This window comes from Erinaceus europaeus, chromosome 4 (genome assembly GCF_950295315.1).
Source record: "Erinaceus europaeus chromosome 4, mEriEur2.1, whole genome shotgun sequence".
Classification (NCBI taxonomy): domain Eukaryota; kingdom Metazoa; phylum Chordata; class Mammalia; order Eulipotyphla; family Erinaceidae; genus Erinaceus; species Erinaceus europaeus.
The window spans coordinates 99,917,257-99,926,401 of record NC_080165.1 but is presented as its reverse complement, the minus strand read 5'-3'; positions in this window follow the sequence as shown (position 1 = coordinate 99,926,401).

Genomic DNA, 9,145 nt, shown 5'->3' with positions numbered 1-9,145 from the left:
GATAGCAGAGATGTTGGAGACATTTTTCTCTGCCCACATTGAGGCATTGGTATTATGTCCTGGACCAGGAATACTTTTTACCTGTCAATACCCAGACTTCATTTGAAGGGCTGTTCTGTGGAGGCTACACTAACTGTCCATTTATTTTAGACTTTTCTGATTTAAAGACTCTTTACACTTCTTTTTAAAATACCAGTTTTTAAAAATTGTGTTTTTGTGCATATGAGAGAGAAGCAAGAGAAGGAGAGAGAGACAGAGAAAGAGAGAGAGAGAACCAACACACTGCTCCACTGTTTACAATGATCTGTTTTCTTTTGGGCTTAGTCTCAGGTAAACCAGAATAGCCAGTCATTTCTAGCCCCTCCATTATCCAGCCTCCAGGTTGTCCCCCTTCAATTTAGACAAATGAGGAGGACTCCGTGAAGGAAGAGAAGGAAGCAGGCTCAGATTCTAAGCGCACTCTACTCCCAAAGCTAGAAAACAGTCGCACAATAATGTAAAATGACTATGATCATATCAGAGTGTTAGGTTACAGAGGATCAAAAAAAAAAAAAAAAAAAAAGGAAGAGGGGGAAGGTGGACAGTAGTGCACTAAGTGTTAGGACTCCTCAAGGCTCTGGGTTCAAGCCCCTGATGCCTCACCTGCAGAGCAGACATTTCACAAGTGGTGAAACAGGTCTACAGGTGTCTATCTTTCTCTCTCCCTATCTCCCCCTCCTCTCTCACTTTCTCTCTGTCCTACCCAATAAAATGGGGGAAAAATGGCTGCCAGAAGCAGTGGATTCATAGTGTTGGCACCGAGCCCCAGCGATAACCCTGGTGGGGCGGGGGTGTCTTTCTCCCCACCTGCAGGAGGAAGCTTCATGACTAGTGAAGTAAGGCTGCAGGTCCCTCTGTCTCTTTCTGTCTCTCTCCCGTTCTATCTCCCCTTTCTCCTCTCCATTTCACTCTCTTCTATTAAAAAAAATAATAAAGGATTTCTCTCTTTGATGGAAACTAGAATTTTGGTGTTATCTATGGTGTAGTGTTTAAACAACAGTACCGAGCACTCAAAACTTATGTGATATAAACCATTGCTGCCTAAATAAACTTTTAGCACTATTTTAAAATGCCTCTGTAGGGGCTAGGCATTGGTGCACCCAGTTAAGCACACATCAAAATATGCACAAGGACCTGCATAAGAACCTGGGTTTGAGACCCTGCTCCCCACCTGTAGCTGGGACAATTCCCAAGCAATGGAACAGGTCTGCAAGTGTCTATTTCTCTCTCTCCCTCTCTCCCTCCTCCTTCCCTCTCAATTTTTCTCTGTCCTATTAAATAAAATAGAAAAAAAATAGCCACCAGGAGCAGTGGATTCATGCCAGCACCGAGCCCCAGTGATAACCGTGGAGGCTATAAATAATTAAATAGTTGCCCCTCTAAAAAAACAAATAAGAATAATTGCCCCTCTGTTCAATAAAATGTCTGTCATGTTATGACACAACTTTAACAATTATAAAATAAATCTTCACAATGATAACCATGGAGATGTGGGAGGCTAAAGCTTCAGACTTAAAAGCAAGGAGTCCTGGGTTTGATCTTGGCACCACATGTGCCAGAATGATGCTCTGATTTTTTTATACCCCTCTCTCATTAATAAATAAACAAGGGGTTGGGTGGTGGCACATACAGTAGAGTGCACACATGTCTATGTACAAGGAGCTGGGTTCAAGCCCCCTGTCTCCATCTTCAAGGGGGAAGTTTCACAACTAGTGAAGCAGTGCTGTAGATGTCTGTCTCCCTATTCATCTCTCTCTGTTCCCTATCAATCTCTCTCTGTCTCTATGAAAAATTAAAATAAAATAAATGAAGTAGGTAAGTAAGTTGTGATTATGACCAGATGACTATTCCAAAGCTTAAGAAGCAGGATGGGGGTGTGGGCTCAGGAAGGGACACTCACCCTGGCTCTGGGGGCATCTTTAATTCCCATGATAAGTGAAGGAGAACCTTCATCCTTGAGGATGAACCTTGAGGAAGTTATTGTAGAGACAAATTAATTTTCTGTGCATCTCCATGTTTTCACTCTCTGAGCTTGTTCCTGAGTCCACCTGCTTCTGTTTCTCACTGACTGTAGAGAGACAGAGGGTATGACAGAGTGAGGGACCCTTTTTATGCTGTGATGGGAGGGAGGGAGGAGGGGGAGCTCACCAGCTGCAGGCACCAAGAAGTGCAAAGACTGAATTCCCACTGTGGCTTTCTATTTTGGGTTTCATTTTTGACAGTCCTGTTAGTGCTGTCACCTGCTGCCCAGTAGGGGGATGACTGACAGGGGAGGCCTGAGTTTCCCTGTCTGCAGTGATTCTCTGTAGCTTTCGTGTAACCCAAGTATTTAGAGAGGCGTTTGTGCTTTCCTGGAATTCATACTGCTCTGAGAAACCCTGGGCTGAGCAGCTGGATAGTTGCTTGTGTGTGAACTCTCTGCCCTGGTCCAGGACACCTTGGCTTCTAAGCCCAGTGTGTGCTAGGGAGAAAGAGAGACAGCAGTGACCTGCTTGTCTGTCCTTCATGGCCCATAGAGATATAGACAAACCAAAGACTGTCCCCATGACCAAGTCATCTCAGGTCTACAAGCTCTGCTTCAACATCAATGGGATCCCAAAGGAGAGACAGTCTTTCTTCTTGCCCCTCCCTTTCCTGTTCTGCTGTCTGTCTGTGTAAAGGGTCAATCTGCCATGCCCTCGGATCCACAAGATAAAGCTTCAGTCACTTGATTGGCTTGGCATATTCTTCAGTCATAATTCATTCTTTACTAATTTTTATTTCTTTTAATTTTTTTGATAGAGACATAGTGAAATTGAGAGGGAAGGGGGAGGCAGAGAGGGAAGAGAAAGAGAGGCTCCTGTAGCCCTGTTTCCTCTCTTGGAAGCTCCCCTTCTTCCACTGCAGGTGGGAATAAGAACCTTGAACCCTGCTCATTGCACATGGTATTATTGTTCCCTACCAGGTGTACCACTGCCTGGCTTCCTTTTATCTTATATATATATATTTACCAGAGCACTGCTCACTCTGGTTTATGGTGGAACTGGGGATTGAACATGGGACCTTTGGTGCCTCAGGCATTAAAATATTTTTGCATCACCATTATGCTGTCTCCTTTATCTCTTCTTTATTTTCTAAATCATTTTTATGGGGGGGATTTAAGGGTTTACAGTGCAGTCACTGACACATAGATACAACTTCTTATCTTTCTATAGATGCCCCCTTTTTATTCAGGACTCGTTATTTTTTAAAATTAATTTATTTGATAGGATAGAAATTAAGAGGGGGAGGTGTAGGTAGAGTGCAGCCCTGTTTTACTACTTGTTAAGCTTCCCCTCTGTAGGTGGGGACTGGGAGCTTGCACCCTCAACTTTGCACATGATAATGTGTATTCTACTCGGTGCACCATTGCCTAGCCCCCTCTTCATTCATAATTCATTCTTCATTCATAATTTCTAGCCTTACCCTGTGATGCCCCCCCCCATATGTTCCAGCTACATTGAAGATCCTACAGTTTCCCAAACCTTGTCTTACCTTTGCAAGAGTGCTGACTATTCTGGTTCTATGTTCCTTAGGCAGCAGAGACCAAAATCTAGGATAGTTAGGTGCTTAAAGACGTGGGCTCCTAAATCAAAATTACCAGGGCTAAATCCAGATATTGCCACTTAGACATTCTGTGACATGGCCAGCCTGTGTCATTTCTCTGTGCCTCTAAAGTCCCTGTCTATAAAAGAAGGCTGAGGTCCATGATACACATTTGATTAGGGCTGTTGTAAGGAACATGCTCATAAATGAAAATCTTTGGGAGAGTGTCTGGCATCTGGCAAGTCTACCTAGACAGGCAGACTAGAAAAATGGTTAGGTCAGTGGTTCTCAATCAAGAGCAGTTTTACTCTCCAAGGGGCACTTGGCAATGTTGAATGATTTGTGGTTTTAACAGTTGGAATGATGCTATTGACATGTGGTAGAGTGAGACCAGTGCACAGTGTATAAGGCAGTGCCTCCCAAACAGAACATGACCTAGTCTGCAATGCCGCTGTGTCTATATCAACTGTGTTGACGTTGGGAAATCCTGAATTAGGTAGTTATGATTTCCTTGAGCCAGTCTGCTTGGGTTCAAATCCTGGATCAGCCTTTATTTGACAGATGACTTTGGAATCTTAGTTAAATGCTTTGCTTCTTAGTTTCTTTTTATTTTCTTTTTTAATTTTAATTTATTTATAAAAAGGAAACACAAAACCATAGGATAAGAGGGGTACAACTCCACACAATACCCTCCACCAGAACTCCGTATCCCATCTCCTCCCCCAATAGCTTTCCTACTCTTTAACCTTCTGGGAATATGGACCCAGGATCATTGTGGGATGCAGAAGGTGGAAGGTCTGGCTTCTGTAATTGCTTCCCCGCTGAACACGGGTGTTGACAGGTCGATCCACACTCCCAGCCTGTCTCTCTCCTTCCCTAGTGGGGCAGGGTTCTGGGGAATCAGAGCTCCAGGACACATTGGTAGGGTTGTCTATCCAGGGAAGTCTGGTTGGCATCATGCTAGCATCTGGAACCTGGTGGCTGAAAAGAGAGTTAACATATAAAGCCAAACAAATTGTTGACTAATCATAAACCTAAAGGCTGAGAAATTTCATATGAAGAGTTGTGGGGGAGGTCTCCGTTTTGTAGATAGTTATAGTCCAAAGAGCCCATGACTATACTAGGTTTTTTTTTTTCTTCTTTTCCTGAGCCTGACATCTGACATGCAGGTGGATCCAAGTTATTGTCTGGGGAGATGATGTCATGGCTGGAAAAAAGGACCAGAAAGCTGGATCAGGGAAGACAGTAGCTCCCAAACATGGGAACGGTATATAAATATTGTTGACTGTAAACCCCATTGATTTGATGTGATTTGGGTCCCATATTCAGCTTAGGAGCCTATGTGACCTCTGCATCCCTGTAGATCTGAGCTCACATTCTGTGGTCATGAGTAGGAATGTTCCAAGCTGCCCTAATATCAGGACCCATCTTCGTCAGGTGTAGCATAGAGTATGTTGTTCAGCCTCCCTTCGGAAGATGGAACATTCTCTACTTCTTTTTTTTTTCCTTAATAAAGAATTTTTTCCTTGCCATGCAGGCTTTTTATAAAAATATCTTTATTTATTTGATAGAGATAGTCAGAGATTGAGAGGGAAGGGGGCAATAGAGAGGGAGAGACACAGAGAGATACCTGCAGCACTGCTTCACCACTTGTGAAGCTTTCCCCTTGCAGGCAGGGACCGGGGACGTGAACCTAACCTGGGTCCTTGTGCATTGTAACATGTGTGCTCAACCAAAGGCACTATCACCCAGCCTCTGCTTCTTAGTTTCTGTGATGATTAGTTTTCATGTGTCAATTTGAGGAGGCCAAGCAAGACCCATTTGGCTAGTTAGACATTATTCTTTGGTGTATCTGTAAGGGTGTTTCTGGAAAAGAATAGCATTTGGTTTGAGTAGAGAACTGGTCATCCCTAATGTGAATAGACGTCACCCAAATCCATGGAGTATTTGTTGAGGACATAAAGCTGAGGGAGGGAGATTTAGTTGGGATGTTGGTTGTCTCCTGCCTGTGGACTGGGATTTATGTCATTGGCTCTTTGGTTCTCAGGCCTGAGGTTCTCACATGGATGACACCAACAGCTTTCCTGTTGTTTTCGACGGGTTATGTTGTTTTCGCTGGGCTGGCTTCACGGGCGGGTAACAGACGACCAGGGACTCATGGTTGAGCTGTAGGCAGTATCTCTTTATTCATGCAGGACGCAGCACAATCTAAGACGAGCTAAGTTAAACTCAAAGTACAGTACAGTACAACTCACAATGCTGTCTTTATATATACTTGCCAAGTAGGGTGGAAACAGGATGTAACATAGAGAGGGTGGAGAGAAAAGTGACTGGAGAAAATCAGAGTGTGACAAGGAGGGGGTGGAGCAGGCGAGAATCCTATCACTGAACCATAAATGCCCTGGAGGGAGGGTGGTACTTGTTAACAGTGGTTATGTAAATAGAACGAAGTGGTTATGTAAATAGAATAGTGTTAAGCAGGGGGGATTTAAACCAAATGAAACAGAAGGGGTCTCATGCATACCAACACTTTCCCAGGTCCTTAACTTGCAGATGGAAAACCATAGAACTTTTTTTCTTTAAACTAATTTATTTTTAAAATTTATTTTATTTATTAATTTTTTTGGATAGAGACAGAAGCTGAGAAGAAATGGGTAGATAAAGAGGAGAGAAAAAGAGCACTGTTTCACCACTCATGAAGCTTTCTCCCTGCAGGTGGGGACCAGGGGCTTGAACTTGGGTCCTTGCACATGATAACATGCTTACTCTACCAGATGTGTCACTGCCAGACCCTACCATGGAACTTCTGAGTCCTTTGAGCCAAGACATTATAGTAAATCTTTTCATAAAATGCTTTGGTCATGGGGCCCTAGTCAGGGAGTCCTGAGATTCCCAAACAGACATATGGGCATAGATCTCGAATAGATCCTCTCTTCATTGTTACCGGTCATCTCTATCAGGAACAACACAATAGACCTCTTTGTAGGCCCCCATAGGACCTTGCCCTCAATGTAGATCAACAATGGTAGAGAATGTTCCATCCACCGAAGGGAGGCTGAACAACATACTCTATGCTACACCTAATGGAGATGGGTCCTGAAATTGGGGCAGCTTGGAACGTTCCTACTCATGACCACAGAATGTGAGCTCAGATCTACAGGGATGCAGAGGTCACATAGGCTCCTAAGCTGAATATGGGACCCAAATCACATCAAATCAATGGGGTTTACAGTCAACAATATTTATATACCGTTCCCATGTTTGGGAGCTACTGTCTTCCCTGATCCAGCTTTCTGGTCCTTTTTCCAGCCATGACATCATCTCCCCAGACAATAACTTGGATCCACTTGCATATCAGATGTCAGGCTCAGAGGAAAAAAGCTAGTATAGCCACAGGCCCTTTGGACTATAACTAAAATAGGATTACTAACTATCTACAAGATGGAGACACCCCCCAACTCTTCATATGAACTTTTAGGTTTATGATTAGTCAACAATTTGTTTGGCTTTATATGTTAACTCTTTTTTCAGCCACCAGGTTCCATGTGCTAACATGATGCCAACTAGACTTTCCTGGGCAGACAACCCCACCAATGTGTCCTGGAGCTCTGATTCCCCGGAACCCTGCCGCACTAGGGAATGAGAGAGACAGGCTGGGAGTATGGATCAGCCTGTCAACACCCATGTCCAATGGGGAAGCAATTACAGAAGCCAGACCGTCCACCCTGGGTCCATACTCCCTGAGGAATAGGAAAGCTATCAGGGGAGGGGATGGGATGCAGAGTTCTGGTGGTGGGAATTGTATGAAGTTGTACCCATTTTATCCTGTGGTTTTAGTCAGTATTTCCTTTTTATAAATAAAAATTTTAAGAAAACACTTTGGTGAAATATAAGTTTAATATGTTATGACCCAGCAATACCACTCTTAGGCATTTAACCAAAGGACACTCAAGCACTAATTAGAAGGGACATATGCACCCCTATGTTCATTGTGGTGTGTGTGCTATGAATACACAGTACACGCTTAGCACAAAAACAGTACTTGCTCAGCACAGTATTATTCACAATAGTCAAAGATTGGAAGCAGCCTAAGTGCCCATCAGCAGTTGACTGTCTAAAGAAGTTATGGGATATATATTCCATGGAACACTACTCTGCAATAAAAAAAGATATTGTGTCTTTTGGGACAAAATGGATGAGACTGGAGGTGATTATGCTTAGAGAAATAAGTAAAGAGATGAAAGACAACTATGGGATGGTTTCACTCATATGTGGAATCTAGAGAACTGATACACATGAACTTGAAAAACAAACAACAGAAGTAAGAAAACTTTTCTACAGACCAGTGGTGATGGGTGTGGTGGGGGCTTACACTGTAATCTTAAAATCTTGTAACCTTGGAACAACAATGGTAGAGAATGTTCCATCCTCTGAAGTGGGGTTGGATAACATACTCTATCTACCACCTGAAGAAGAGGGGTCCTGAAATTGGTGCAACTCATAATGTTCCTACTGATGACCACAGAATGTGAGCTCAGACCTACAGGGATGTAGAGGTTACATGGGCTCCTATGCTGAATATGGGCCCCAGATCAAATCAATGAGGTTTATAGTTAACAATATTTATACACTTTCCCCATATTTGGGAGCTACTCTCTTTCCTAATCCAGCTTTCTAGCCCTCTTTCCAGCCATGACATCATCTCCCCAGACAATAACTTGGATCCACCTGCATATCAGATGTCAGGCTCAGGAAAAAACTAATAAAGTTATGGGCCCTTTGGAATATACCTAAAATAGGCCTACTAGCTAGCTTCAAAACAGAGACCCAACTCTTCACCTGCAATATTCCAGCGTTTATGTTCATGATTAGCCAACAATTTGTATGGCTTTATATGTTAACTCTTTTTTAGCCACCAGGTTCCAGATGCTACTGTGATGCCAACCAGACTTCCCTGGGCTGATGACCCCACCAAAGTGTCCTGGAACCCCACCTCCCCAGAGCCTGTCAACTCCCATGTTTAGCAGGGAAGCAATTACAGAAGGCAGACGTTCCATGTCTGCACCCCATGATGACCCTGGGTCCATATTCCCAGAGGGATAAAGAATAGGAAAGCTATCAGGGGAGGGGATGGGATATGGAACTCTGGTGGTGGGAATTGTGCCCCTTTTATCCTATGGTCTTGTCAGTGTTTCCATTTTATAAATAAACAAATACATTATAAATAAACAAATACATAAATAAACAAATACATAAATAAATAAATATAAATACATACATAAATAAATATAAATAAATACATAAATAAACAAATAAACAAATACAAATCCCCAAAAGACCATAATTTAATAAAAAAAATAGTGTGTAGAGTTCTTGTATATAAAAGAGAAAGCAAGAAGATAGAGCAGCTCCAGTAAATCTCTTTTAGGTATCTACATACTTAATATATACACGCAATTTGGGTGGGGGTTAGAATGTATAATGGTTATGCAGAGACTCTCATGCCTGAAGCTCCATAGTCTCAGGTTCAGTCTCCAAACCA